General features: G+C 47.5%; 1 protein-coding gene across 7 annotated transcripts in view; it reads left to right on the top strand.

The window, feature by feature from the left end:
* The first annotated feature begins 6,532 nt into the window (after nt 1–6,532).
* The window catches only part of GTF3A (general transcription factor IIIA), a 22,931-nt gene continuing 14,668 nt past the window's right edge, over nt 6,533–14,795 (top strand). For 4 of the 7 annotated variants that reach the window (XR_012016264.1, XM_072795680.1, XM_072795678.1 and 1 more), the window contains exons 1-4: nt 6,537–6,843; nt 9,270–9,370; nt 13,533–13,629; nt 14,011–14,099. The gene's annotated coding sequence lies outside the window, so the exon portion shown is untranslated. Of the gene's footprint in view, nt 6,844–9,269; nt 9,371–13,532; nt 13,630–14,010; nt 14,100–14,795 lie in introns of all 7 variants that reach the window. The other 3 variants (XM_072795675.1, XM_072795676.1, XM_072795679.1) reach the window with 3 other exon arrangements.

Below are 14,795 nucleotides of genomic sequence, written 5' to 3'. Positions count from 1 at the left end.
TGGTTGTGCCGGACCAATCCAAGAGAAGTAAACATTGGAGATAAGAGTAAAATTGGGATGAAAGGAACCACATGTTGAAGGTCCTCCAGAGCAGAACACATTTGAGCTATTTTGTCCAGTTATCACCACAGTCACACTGATTCTTGTCAGGCTGTCTGTCTTACTTGGTTAGGGAGAGACTTGTATAATGGCTGGATGCTGTGTCAGGGTCCCCTCTCCTGTCAGAACCCTCTTTGTTCAGATGCTCTCCCCTTAGTGCGAGTTCAGGACCACCAGGTCTAGAGTTACTTTGTGTAATGAAAGATTCTGACTGCGGGTGCCTGGGTGGCTCAGTTGGTTAAGTGTCTGCATTTGGCTCAGATCATGATCTCAGGGTCCTGGGATGGAGCCCCATCTTAGGCTCCTTGCTCAGTGGGGAGTCTTCTTCTTCTCTCTCTGCTCCTATCCTCTACTTATGCTTCTCTCTCTCTCTCTGTTTCTTTCTTTTTTTTTTAAGATTTTATTTATTTATTCATAGAGACAGAGAGAGAGAGAGAGAGGCAGAGAAAGAAGCAGGCATCATACAGAGAGCCTGACGTGGGACTCCATCCAGGGTCTCCAGGATCACGCCCTGAGCTGCAGGCGGCGCTAAACTGCTGTGCCACCGGGACTGCCCTCTCTGTCTCTTTCAAATAAATAATTAAAATCTTTGAAAGATTCTGACTCTATGTATTGGTTATACTGCATAACAAATTACCCCCAAACCTAATGGATTAAACCAACACACATTTATTATCTTAAAATTTCTGTGGGTCAGAAATCTAGGCATAGCTTTACTAGGTTGCCTGCTTCAGGGTCTCTCCCCAGCTGCAATAAAGGAGTCAGCCAGGGTTGGGACCTCTTCTGAAGATTCAACTGATGAAGGATATGCTTCTAAGCCCACGTGGTTGTTGGCAGGATTCAGTTCTTATTCAGTTCTGTTGGACTGAGGGCCTCAGCTGCTACTTGGCTGTTGGCCAGAGGCCACCTTCAACTGTTTGCTGTGGGCTTCTCCACAGCAGAAGCTTGTTTCATCAAAGCGTGCAAGCCAAGAAGAGGAGGGGAGTCTGCTAGGAAGATGAGGAAGTCCCAATATTTTGTAACCTAATCATGTCCCATCCCCTTTGTCTTATTCTATGAGTTAGAAGCACCTCACAAGGTCCAGTCCACACCTGAGGAGAGGGATAATTACACAAGGACATGAATACCAGGAAGTAGTGATGGTTGGGGGCAATCACAGGTGCCTGTCAACCACAACTCTAGCTTGAGAATAAAAGGCGTAAGTCAGCAGCAAATGGGGAAAAAAATAAAGGCTACTATTTTGATTAATTATGTACTGAGCCTTGCGCTGAGCACCACACAAGAATTGTCTCATATAATTCTCACAACAGCCCTGTGGCAAATATGTATATTATTCCCATTGTACACATAACACAAAGTTCAGGGGGATTAAGTAATTATCTCAAGGTCAAATAGTAAATAGTAGAGCCAGGTTCAATGTTAGATTTGCCAAACTACAAAGCCCATCCATCACCGAGTTGCCTTTTTAACTGTGCGTTTAAATGTCTCCTACTGGCCTCTTCCTCTCTGGCCCCACAGTCACCCCCTTGAGCCTCGACCTCCCAGGCAATACTGTTGACAATACTGTTCCTTAGTGTGCATTTCTGACTCGAGGACTCTCCCTTCTAATCCTACTATCTACACTCTTTTCCTTTAGTACCATATTTGTTAGTGTTAGAAGGTCTAAGTCTTACTGGAATAACAGGAATAGAACTGGGGAAATCTAGAGGAGTTTTGAGGAGGATAGACCTGAGCAGTATTCTCTCCACATGATTAGGAAGTGGCCTAATTTGATCCTTGAACACTGCTTTTCTGATAGGACCACAGGCCCCTATAGCAACTAGAAGGATCAGGGCCTTCCTTGGGTGCAACTGGGAGAAGTTTTGAATATGCTGTGTTTTGTTTTGCTTTAAAGATTTTATTTATTTATTCATGAGAGATAGAGAGAGAGGAGGCAGAGACACAGGCAGAGGGAGAAGCAGGCTCCACGCAGGGAGCCCCACGACATGACATGGGACTCGATCCAGGGTCTCCAGGATCACACCCTGGGCTGAAGGTGGCGCTAAACCGCTGAGCCACCCTGGCTGCCCTGAATATGCTGCGTTTGAGGGCCTGTGGGTGTTAGGTGATTTTAAGGATCTACTGTTTATTTTGCTGAGTCTTATAATAAAATGAAATATGATTATATGATTAGAATTAGCAGTTAGAGCTAATTCTCAAAATGAGATGATGTAGGATACTGCTTAAAAATACCTTACCAAAAAAAAAAAAAAAAAAAAAGCATGCGGAAGGCTGGGGATGGAGGCAACAAATTGATGGTTGTTGCAGGTGGGTGATGGATCCATGGGGTTTCTCTGTACTATTCACTCTATTTTTATGTAGGCTCAAAATTTTGAGAATGAAGAAGAAGAAGAAGAAGAAGACGACGACAATGATGACAAGAACAAGAATAAGCAAAGAGGAAGGAGAGCATAGACTATTCCTTTCAGTAACTTGGCTGGGAAGGGACGAAAAGAAACACATGCAATGGAGAGGAGAAGCACAGGGACATAAAAGAGTTTTGTAGGATTTTTTGTTTGGTTTGGTTTGGTTTTTGTTTTAAAGATGAGATCCTGGAGCATGCTTATTGGCTAAGGGAGAGCACTAGTGAAGAGAATGTACAACTAAGCCATTGCCCCAAAAGTACTGCATAATCAGCCATCGGACAATATAATGGCTCCCGACCCCTTATGGTCAAGATGTGTAGATAAGCGGAGGGCCAGCTGATAGTAGGCTCATTGATGCTGGGCTCAGCTAGAATGACTCAGCTTTGTTCCTCACATCTCTCTTCTCCCTAGCATAGGCTAGAGCAGAAATGTCCTCCTGGCGGCAATGACAAAAGCCTAAGAGAGCAACATACAAATTCTCTTGAGGCCTAGGCTTGGAACAAGCACACCATCACTTTCAACTTACAAGGCCAATGCAAATCACACAGCTGAGCTTAGCATCAGGGAGAGAGAAAATATCTCCAGTTCCCTTCATAGGAGGAATGAAGTCCCATGGCAAAGAGTGGATAAAAAGCTGAGACTAGTAAGTGCAATTTTATAGCTAGAAGAGGCATATTAGCGCATATTAGGATGCTAGAAGGGCAGCCCAGGTGGCTCAGTGGTTTAGTGCCGCCTTCAGCCCAGGGCCTGATCCTGGAGACCTGGGATTGAGTCCCATGTCCAGCTCCCTGTATGGAGCCTGCTTCTCCTTCTGCCTGTGTCTCTGCCTCTCTCTCTCTCTCTGTCTCTCATGAATAAATAAATAAAATCTTTTTTAAAAAAGAAATAGAGGCATTATTAGAATACTCTGTCTTTTTGGTTGACCTACAAAATGCATAGTCTTATCCCTTCCAGGCTGTAACTGTTTGGGCTCAAGGAAAACACCTTGAGCCTCAGGCAGGCCCAATATTCTCTTTCAGGAGTCATTAGCCTTGGGGAGTTAAGGGGCCAGATTATGTAAAGTCAGGGCTGATTGGGTTGAGCCAAAGCCCTTGGAAAACCACCGTCACAGGACCAGAAACTTTGAGTCTCTTACAAGGAGCCGATCTGCAGAGAAGAGTGGAGAAAGAGACAAGGATGATCCGAGACCTGGGACTGTGAGGGCATGAAGCCTGGGAAAGAAGGGGGGGAAAGGAAAAACACATGCACATGCAGGCACACATGCACACACACATATGACTAGACACATAATATGTGCACGCATGCAGGCACAGACGTACATAGGAAACAAGGACAGCAGACCTGAGTAACAACAGTCAGACTGAGAAGCTATCTGCTGATGACAGTGATCCTATGAGGCCTTAAGGCAATCAAACGCAGAGATTCCCTTGAGTGCTTACCCTAAATCTCTTTTCACATAGATTAGAGTGGGATTATGTTCCTTGCACAGAAAGATTCCTTGATGAAGACATTCATGTAAAACCTTTAAGGCTTCACACAGTGGTTCGTGGCTGTGCTCATTTATCTAACAAATAATGTGTGCAAGCCACCTTGCTACTGGATTCAAAGTATGATCCAGTCTCTGCCCTTATGGAGATTAAATCAAGATGGGGAAACAGGAAATTAGATGCCTCAATAGTTAAAGATAACCTAGCACATTCTAAAACTTACCATTCAGTGCTACAGAAGGAAAGGGCTACAGAAGTTCAAAGGCAGAAGAGATGGGTGGGGGCTGCAGTAATCAGGTAAGGTTTATCTAGAGGAACTAGGACTTGTTCTGGGCTGAGTGTCCTGTCTATAGTAGGAACGAGCCTGGTGGGATGGTGGGCGGGGCTGAGCTCAGGGCTCCCATTTCCCACCCAAATGCTGTTACCTAGTTTGCAGGTGTAAGAGCCAAGAGAACTGAAAATGCTTGGCAATTAGCAGTCTTGCACATTTAAATCTATAAAGGCTCAGTTGTTTTAAGGGAGGTGACGCTGGCAGCCGCATAAGAGTCTGTTTCAGGTGTGTAGGTCCTGAGCACAGAAAAGCTAGACAGAGCATGAGAAGGGGAATGGACGGGACAGGCATAAAAGTCAGCCAGGCCAGTGATGGGCAGAGGAAGGAGGAGGATCAGGGATTCTGATTTCACTGTAGGCCCCAGGTGTCATCATTCTCAAAAGTGACTCTTATGTGCAGCCATGGTTGAGAACCACAGTGCTAAGATTTCACAAGTGGGAGACAGAATTCTACCACTGTTGACAGGGCAAGAGAAGGAAAGAGGGATAGCTCCATGGAGGCAGTAAGATTGATTGCTTGGTGTACAGCTTTAAAAAAATCTACTTGTCATTTGGAAATGTGGGCATTAGAAAAACACACTGGGGTGTAAACTGCAGGGAAAAACAGGTGAAGCAATGGATGTGTTCACAGGAAAGAAAGAGAAGGAAAAAGGCATGGCTTGCATCCTATTAGCTAGTTTTTCAGAGTTGCTGGGAAGATAAAGTTGGTGGTAAATGGGCCTAGCAGAGTGGCATATAATAAATGGAACTTCTGGTTCATATAATCTCATTCACTCATATAATCTCATTCATTTCAAAAAGGGCTATCACCCTGGGTATTAACAGTCCACTTGAAAGGTGAGAAAAGAGATTCAAAGAACCTTACCCAAACTCCTACAATTAATACACTTGAAATCCAAAGTTAGGTGACAAAGTTAGGTGCAGTGGAAGGCTCTCCCACCACAATACATCATAGCAGAGGGCTGAGCCCAAAAACATGGGTACCGAGCTAAGAAGGTGGGAAGAGCAATTGGCTAAAGAGACAGGGAAAAGTGAAGAAGGCAGGAGGAGGACCACGGTGCACTGTATGGGGTCAGGAGGCTAAGGGAACATCTCAAAGAGATTCATGATGTACCCTGGCCATGTCCAGGGTGCGGTAGGGGTGAGGAAGAGAAAGCCAGAGCCGACACAAAGGAAACGATTTAAGACCCTTGGAGTTGTGGGTGGGGGGCTTTGTGTGTGGATTTGTCCCATGGGGTGGGGCTAGAGCAGCAACAAGAACAGGAACAGCTGGACCCAAGTTCCAGACACCCTCTGCAGTTCCCCTGACACCCTGAGACAGGCGTTATCGTCATCATCCTCACTGTAAAGGTGAGGGGGCTGAGCTCAGGAGTGAGTCCTGTGAGGATCCCAGATGAGGGCTGGCCAGTAAACCCTGGCTTGGTTTTGAACTTGTACTTCTCTGCAGGGGCCGGTTCATCACCCTGACAAAGACCTGCTTAATGACTTGGGAGGAGGCAGGATGCGAAAAACACACACCTGGCGGAACATCGGACAATCCATCCTGTCTTTGTTACCCTCACCCAGGAACATCCTTGAAACCTGTGCTCCTCCTAAACCGAGACACCTGTATTCGTGCGAGCCTCTGAACAGCGCTTCTCAAATTTTACCGAGAATCACAGCACCTGGAGATCGCTCCGCCTCAGGCCCGTGGTGCTGCGGGTCCGCAACCCACACTTGGAGCGGCGAGGGCGGTGGTTCCCAAGCTTTCCTGCACCTCGCAATCCCTGGAGCGTTCCCCAAACTTCTGACTCCTACTTCCTACCTCCAGAAACTGTGGTTTCACTGGTCGGGGATCTGCTCTGGGCTTGGAGTCTGTGAAAGATCGCCACGTGATTCCGAGGTGCGGCTACGTTTAGGAAGCACGGAGAAAGCACACGGCCAAACAGACCCCTAAAGAAGACAAACCAGTAACGTAAGGACAAGCTAGTTCAGACGATGCACGGTTAGTGCTTTGCAGAGGGTGGCGGGTGCGAGAGAGGTTGCGCGTCAGCGGTGCCTCCTGCTCGGCCGCGCGGGTAGGACCCGAGCCTCTCCCTCGGGCGGAGGGACCCCGCCGCCAGGCCCGCCCGCGGGAGGGGCGCTGGCCCGCGAGCGGCCTCACGGAGCATGCGCGTCCGCGGCGTGGGGCGGGGCCTGCGATCCGCGCGCGCGCCGGCGCCCAGCCCCGCCCCCTGGGGTCGCGCTCCCGGAAGTGCGGCGGGGTCGCGCGTCGGGTCCTCCGGGGCCGCGCGCAGCCGTTCGCCGCACGTGCCTCGGCACGTGGCTGAGCGGCGGCCCCGGGCGCCCTGGAGCCGCGGGCCTCTGTCGCGGAGGCCGTGTCATCCCTGACCATCGCCGACGCCTTCACCGCGGCGGGCGAGAGCCCCGCCCCGCCGCCCTCCGCGCTCAGCAGGAGGTTCATCTGCTCGTTCCCCGACTGCAGCGCCAATTACAACAAGGCCTGGAAGCTAGACGCGCACCTGTGCAAGCACACGGGGGAGGTAACCGGGCGGCCGAGCCTCGGGACGCGGGGCGCGGGGCGCGCCGGCCCGCCCAGTGGGCACCGTCCGCGAGGCCCCGGGAGGGCGGCACTGGGCGCACATGCCTTTGCAGGACCCGGCCCGCTTTGGCGCCCTGGGCCAGAGGCCAACCAGCTCTGCCTTCGGTTAGGGAGAGGTAGACGGACTACAAGATTGAGCCATCCTTGTCTTGGGCTCCAGACTTACTAAGCCGCTGCTGCCCCTTTGATCTTTTTTTTCTTTTTTAAGATTTTATTTACTTCTTCATGAGAGACATAGAGAGAGGCAGAGACACAGACAGAGGGAGAAGCAGGCTCCCTGCGGGGAGCCTGATGTGGGACTCAATCCTAGGACCCTGGGGTCACGCCCTGAGCCAAAGGCAGACGCTCAACTACTGACCCACCCAGGTGCCCCTTCCCAGGACTTAAGACTCATATAGCCACATGCAGTAGTCCAGGTATGGGTGCAGGGGCAGTGGAGATGTAGGAATAAGGACAGATTCCAAAGAAGTGTAGTAAATGGAGAGCTCCTGGAGGATGGTCAGGAAAGGTCTCTCTTGACCTGAATGAGAAGGGAAGGATCCAGTCATGCAGACAGGAGGGAAAAACAGTCTGGGCAGAAAAATAAGTGCAAAAGGAACCTGTGGTTGAGTGTGATTGAGTGTGATCGAGTTGGAGACCGTATGGGGCCAAGTCTGAGAAGCAGAAGCAGAGCAGTCTGGTGGACTCATTTGTAGGCCAGGGTACAAATAGGGTTTGGAGTTTGGGTTTTATTTTGAAGGCAAAGGGAAGCCTTTGGAAGATGACCCATGGGGAGAGGGATGCTCAGAAAAGCCAAGGAATCTGCCCAATTTCCCAACAGTTGGCAAAGCCCGGCTTCACACTGCCTCATCTGAAGGGGTTTAAACTATCTTCTTTCCTTCTTCCTTAGACATATTTATTTATTTATTTATTTTCGAGAGAGACAGAGAGTGTGGTGGGGAGAGGGAGAGAGAATCTCAAGCAGACTCTGATGAGAACGGAGCCTGATCTCATGAGCTTGAGATCATGACCTGGGCTGAAATCAAGAGGCAGATACTCAACCAACTGAGGCACCCAGGTGCCCCTTAAGGCCCTTAATTTCTTAAACCAGGGACCTGTAACCCCTGCCTTTGCTCCTAGCACCTGCCTAACTTATGGGCCATTCCTTCATGTGTCCTCATGGCCCCCATCCTCCTTAGCCTCTCCAGCTTTGGAAGGTTAGCCATTTCCTCCAGCTCTGTCCTCTTCCTGACTGTTTTCTTTGCTCCTTTCTGCCCTTGACTTCACCCATGCCACCCAGCTGTCTTGGCAGTCTTACCCAGTGACTGGCTTCGCTCAAAACATCCATTATGTTCTGCCTCCCTGTGTTTTCTCTTGCCCATTCTGTCCCTCAAATTGTGGGTTCCGAAACCTGTATGTCCAAGTAGGGAAGCATGTGGTCATTTTTGTATCCCTGCTTGAGAACGACTGGGGCAGCAGAGCCCCTCCTCCTTCTGTGGGCCACCCCCAGAGCCATGGCTCAGGGGAAGGATAGATTGTGTCCTTAGGCCTGAGGGAAGTAGCTCTGCAAACCCCTCCCTCAGCTTTGCTCTCTGAGACAATAAACTGCCCTCTCTTTAAAATGACAACAAAACAAAATTACAGATACTGTGCAAAGTTCTGTGGATCTTCCCCCAGTAAAACAACTCTTCTGTCTTCCTGTTTGCTTTGCTACTAATACTGACATTTGAGGTCTTGGTTTCTTCCTCCTGGACTGCCCTGGGGTTATGTTCTTCATAGTTAAATAAACAAAACTGGTTATTTGGGGGATGTTTTTGACTTTTCCTGTAGGTTCAGAATGGAGACGACTCCTCCCAACCCCTGGGTCCCAGTGGTGGTTGCAGTTAGGCTGGGAGCTATCTGCTTTACTCTGGCACCTGTGAACATCTTCCCGGAGGTGTGCCAGGCATTCTCTTAGCACAGACCTTGGGCTTGTCCAGGATGAGATGGAACCTGCACGTTCCTCTGCCCTGGGCTTCGAATGGATAAAACACACTGTGGTGGCGGCCTGTGCACATAGGCCACGCTAATAGCAGACAAGTAATCTTTAAGGGGGTTGCTGCTGAAGCCTGTCGTTAGGCTAGGTGCAGGTTAACAGTGCCATTACTGTGAAAGCTACCTATTTATTTCCTATGCTATTCGTAGAACAAAATCTGCTGTACTGCCTTTGTGAGAAAGTTTGGCATTTGTAAAACTCCATTATCTAGCCTCGATGCCCAATACTGAGTGGAAGCCATCCCGGAAGGCGGAGTCCATGGCTTTGCCTACTGCACATTTTAGATCTTTAAATAATACCAGAGTTATTAACTAGGGGAGGATTGACATGTTTTCTTCTCTCCTTCCTGCTAGAGACCATTTGTTTGTGACCATGAAGGCTGTGGCAAAGCCTTTGTCAGGGACTACCATCTGAGCCGCCACATTCTGATTCACACTGGGGAAAAGCCATTTGTGTAAGTAAAGTACAGTTTTTAGGCCTTTGAAGTGGCTGTGTTTGGCATGTAGACCTGGTAAGAAATGGATTGTTAACTCCAGAGACCAAGAGCATGCAGCTTCTGTCCTTTGTATCTCCTGGTGCAAGAGGACACTGGGGTTTGAATGTGTGGAAGAGAGAAGGGGGTTTTGTGGGTCATTTGTGTGCGATAACTTCAGGAATGCGTTTATCTGAAGTTTTCTTGAGTTTGCATCCTCTCTTCTTTCCATAACATATATACTGACTGGGAAATCCACCCCCCAAAAACCACTCCATTCAGACTAGATGGGTTACTGGTTCCCTGGCAGAGTCTCGGCTCCATGTGTAAGGGTCTTTGTGAACCAGTAAGCTGCTGGGTTAAGAGATAGAAGCATGAAGGAGTAGAGCTTTTAATAGTTTATCTTGTATTTCCTCAAATTAACCCCCTGCACCTCTCTCGTACCAGGCTCATTTTATTCTTTTTTTTTCTTTTCTTTTTTTTTTTTCATTTTATTCTTTGTGGAGTTACTGATTATTTCTAAAAGGATGGAGATACTGCTTGTGTGGTAAATCAATTACTTCTTTAAAGCAGTGGAGCTCAGATTTGGGGAGCATGTGAATCACCTGGAGAGCTTATTAACACAGAGTGCTGGATCCCGCCCCAGAGTTTCTGATTCAGTAGGCAGGAAGTGGGGCCTGAGAATTTGCATTTCTGGCAAGTTTCCAGGTGATGTTGATGCTGTGAGTCTGGCATCCACACTTCGTGAACCACTGAACGTAATGTTCATGGAAACACTTAGTTTTCAATGAAAATAATAATAATTTATTAGATATCCAGAGCTACATGTAGGGGACCATGTAGAGAACTAGCTGTATGGCAGGTTTTGCAGATGTTAGAATCTGATATCATAACTGTGTTCTATGGGACAGTTCCTAGAGCACCAAAGTTTTCTAATGATCTGAGTGGATTTCTTTTAGTTTTAAAGATGACTGTGAAGTGTCTCATGTTTCACTGTGGCCCAGTCTGAGGTCAATTGTCAATTGTTGACACAGGATCCTCTTCACGTCATTCTCCATGGGGAGCAGCCACCTCTCTGTATGACCAGCGTGCTAGCCAGCGGGAATGGGACAAACTACTGTGGGGGCAGATGTCCTTATCTCAGTCCCCGTTCAAGCACACAGAACTTCATCAAAATAAATGACCCTAAGTGAAACTTAATGTATCTCAAAGTGGAGTTCAGCTAGCCCAGCAAAGAGTGAGTCGGCATGGTCTGGAAAATAGAGCTGGAATATAGCCTTTGCCCTGGAAGTTTCGCTTTGAGGAATTTATTCCACAGATACACTTGTGCCTGTAGTAAGTGGGTGTACGTGGTTACATGCTACACTGTTAGTAATAGCAGAGTCATGGAATCACCGCCTGCGCCCCAGTCGTCAGGAGGGACTGAAGAGTATGTCACACAGTAGAGTCCTCCACAGCTGGAAAAAAGAGTGCAGATGCTGTCTGTGAAACTGGGAGAGAATCTCCAAGGCGTATTTATTGAAAGACCAAGGTTCAGAAGAGTATGTACGGAGGGCTTGCCTTTTTGTGTGTAAAAAGGAGAAGGGAGAGCTGGACAGGAAGAAACTGTATTTATATTTGCTTCTGTCTGGTTAAAACTCTAAAAGTTATTTTATAAAACCAAAATCATTGCCTGTCCTGGGAGTGGTGGGGAGTCCTGGGTGGGTAGGGGGCAAGGAAGGAAGGAAACATGCAACCGTGTCCCTTTTATGCTTTTTCTGAGCTCAGTTACTATAGACTCTTTAAAACAAAATCTTCCAAAAGAACCGGGGCTGGAATTAGAAACGACAAATACCCACCATTTGTTTTGACGTGGATGGAACTGGAGGGTATTATGCTGAGTGAAATAAGTCAATTGGAAAAGGACAAACATTATATGGTCTCATTCATTTGGGGAATATAAAAATTAGTGAAAGTGAATAAAGGGAAGGAGAGAAAATGAGTGGGAAATATCAGAGAGGGGGACAGAACATGAGAGACTCCTAACTCTGGGTAACGAACAAGGGGTAGTGGAAGGGGAGGTGGGCAGGGGTATGGGGTGACTGGGTGATGGGAACTGAGGCAGGCACTTGGCGGGATGAGCACTGGGTGTTATATGTTGGCAAATTGAACTCCAATTTAAAAAAAAACTTTAAAAAGAAAAAATAATAATAGAAAAAAAAAAAGAACTGGGGCTGGATACAGATGCACAGGGTAAATGGGAAAGCTTCCCTTGGGAACAAGGCAGCTCTGTGGCAGTCCCTGCTGGCTCTCTCTTCAGCTGGACCTGTCCTCCACTCTAGGTCCCCAGCGGACACTGTCACTCTGGCTCCTTAAATTCCCTGTGTCCTACACCGCTACAGTCCAGTCTGAGTTCTGCTTCCGTTCATCATCTCTCTCGTTCTTGTCAGGTGGCATCCCTGTCCACCTGATGACCCGCAGCAAAGGCAGGGCAGCTCCCCTGGATGCCTCAACCTCTCAGGCAGCCCCTACAGTGGGCGGGTCATCCCATCTGTTACTCATCCCTTAGCCCCTGTCCCTCCTCTGGCTGCCATGGTCATATTCTAGGCTCTCACTCCCACTTGAATGGTGTTTTCTCTGCCTCCAGACTGCTTCCTTTCTTAAAGCTGGGCATGGGTTTGAGGTGTCACTTTCATAACAAAATCTAGGATCTTATGGTGTTTAAATGACCTTTGTGATCTGGCCTTTTTATGATCGTGCTTGATTCTCAGACACGAAATTGTGGTCCAGCTGTTCTTAACTGACCAGTAGCACTGCCCTGCAACTTTCCCTACATCTTCTGGACCCCTGCTATTCGCTTCCTGTCAGGACCTTTCTGGGCCTTGTCCTCTTGCCCCAACCTTGTGTTGGGTTAGACGCCTGTGTCAGGACTGAAGTCCAGAGTGACAGCAAACCCGCCACACCAGAGGCTTAAATAAGACAGTCTCTGCTTTTCTTGCTTAATTGAAAAGCAGAAGTGCAGAGGTGGACAGTTGAGGGGTGTTCCCACAGTCAGTAGGACGTGGGCTCCTTGTAACTTGTCTCTGACGTCCTCATCTTGAGGCTTTGACATCATGGTTCAAGGTGACTGCTGGAGGAGCTCCAGCTGCCACGTAGGCATTCTAGCCACCAGGGTGGATGAAAGAGCAAAAAGAGGTGTGCTTCCTTTTTAGAAACTTGGCAGTTGAACAGGATGGGCCAGAAATATCCATGTAGCCACCCCTAATTGCAGGGGAGGCTAGAAAAAGCTCTATTTCTGTTGACCTCGTACCCAGCTAAAACTCTGTACTCTGTTCCTGAGGTCAGAAACAACACCTGTTGGAATTCGCAGTGGGCTCTTCTACAGTGCCCCTCCCGTGTGCTTCCAGTGGCTTACCTCCCACTGCCCCTGCATACTGTCAGCTTGTGTGTCTGACTCCGCCTGTCCCTGTAGCTAGCACAATGCCTGACAGGAGTATTATCCAGTGTTTATCAGTGGATGATAGCTGAGATTAGGGCTGCCAAGGAAGTCCTGCTTCATCCATCAGGTTTAGGAGAACTCATCACAAGAAGAGCACACATTAAAAAAAATGCAACTCCACAAAGAATTTAGATAATTCAAGGGCAAGATATAGAAACGCTCATTAAGGGGGACTGGAGTGGCTTGCTGTTATGACAGAGGGCATAGTGGTTTGTGGTTTTGCCCTAAATACATTTTTATCTCTGATGGTAGGCTGAAACTAGTGTTTTTGAGGTTTTTTTTGGAAATGCAGTTTATTATTTGACATTTCAAGCAAAATTAAGGTTATGAGATTCTAAATCGAGAACATTTAACTTGAACACAATTTAAGCCTAAGGAGGGTTTGGGCTTTGGAACTTGTGTTTTCCACTTTCCCTCTGCCGAGTTCATAAAGGATGTCTGATGCAGTGTGCTCGATTTCAGAGGCCTGACATGAAAATGCATCTCATTACATGGCGATCATTTCAGAGTTGAGAGGCTGGCACTTTGACTTAACACTTCGCAATTTGTTAAAGACTGTTTTATACTATACTTTGGAAAGTAGCTTTACAGAGTTGGAGGATATATTTATCTTAGAAATTCTCTCCTTTGTCTCGTTAATATTTTGGTCTATACACTTTCTTACAGTTGTACAGCTAGTGGCTGCGATCAGAAATTCAACACAAAATCAAACTTGAACAAACATTTTGAACGCAAACACGAAAATCAACAAAAACAATATGTAGTAAGTATGAATGATTTTCTTGGCTTAAATTTTCTAAATATTTTTATGCTTACTGTCTACATTTCTAAAATGCTCATCAACCAGATTTTTCTGACAAAAACCTGAATTTAGTCCAACTACTAGCCATCCTAATAACGGCTTATTTTGAAAGCAAACACTTTTGTGCTAATGAAGTTTATTATTGGTAGACTGCCCCAGAACGAAACACTTTTCCTATTTCAAATGTGTTCATCTGTAAAGCTTCCTGCCTAGAATTTGATGGTAACCCTGTGGGAGCAGGTAGCAAGTATGAAGTCTTCACAATATTTTGATCTTGAGGGAATTCTCTTGTGAATAGTTCTTTGATTTTTCTCCAGACTAACGAACCTTTTTCTTAAACAGTGCACTTTTGAAGGTTGTAAGGAGGCTTTCAAGAAACACCAGCAGCTGAGAATCCATCAGTGCCAGCACACCAGCGAGCCGCTCTTCAAGTAGGTGCTTCTCTGGCTGAGATCCCACATTTCAGGTGGGAGTGAGAGTGAAATGCAAAGATTGGATACAAGTGTTCTGAAACCACTTCTTCATCAGTATTTTTCTATACCATGAATGCCCGTTTATATACTGGGGCATTTCATAAGTTTAACTTTGTTTTTCTTTTCTAACAGAAATAGTTAATGTGTTTCTGAATGATGTGTGAGATCAGTATAATTGTGGCTAAGCTTGAAAAGCTAAGAAATTAGTATTCTGCTAGAACCCATTTAATTGTGTGAAATGTCATTATACAGACAACGAAGTATTCTTTGCTCACAGAGCAAAAGTCGCCAGGCTTAGCGTGCATTAGAGCGGCCTTCCCAAGGAGCAGGAAGGGTGCCTGGACACCCAGGGGTGGACTTGGCCCAGGGTGTCAGAGAGCCCTGGCCACCTGCTCTGAGGAACATCTTGAAGGGCACTAGCTGGCGGCTGTGCGTGCAGCCGTCCTGCCGAGTGCCTTCCTGGGGTCACTGCAGGGCTGGGGCCTGTCCGTGCTGGCTGGCCTACCACCTCCTGTGCCGCTGGGGCCTGTCGCAGGGAAGCGGCCCGTGCCCCTGCGTGGCTCCCACTTGCTTTCCACGCTGCAGTCCCCAGGCGGCAGCACTCAATCCAGCAGAGACATTCAAAGTGCCTCAGGGGTTTACCTCGGCCATTTT

This window comes from Canis lupus, chromosome 24, assembly GCF_048164855.1.
Source record: "Canis lupus baileyi chromosome 24, mCanLup2.hap1, whole genome shotgun sequence".
NCBI lineage: Eukaryota > Metazoa > Chordata > Mammalia > Carnivora > Canidae > Canis > Canis lupus.
Note: the sequence above shows the minus strand (reverse complement) of the source record. Positions and strands in the feature narration are given on the sequence as shown.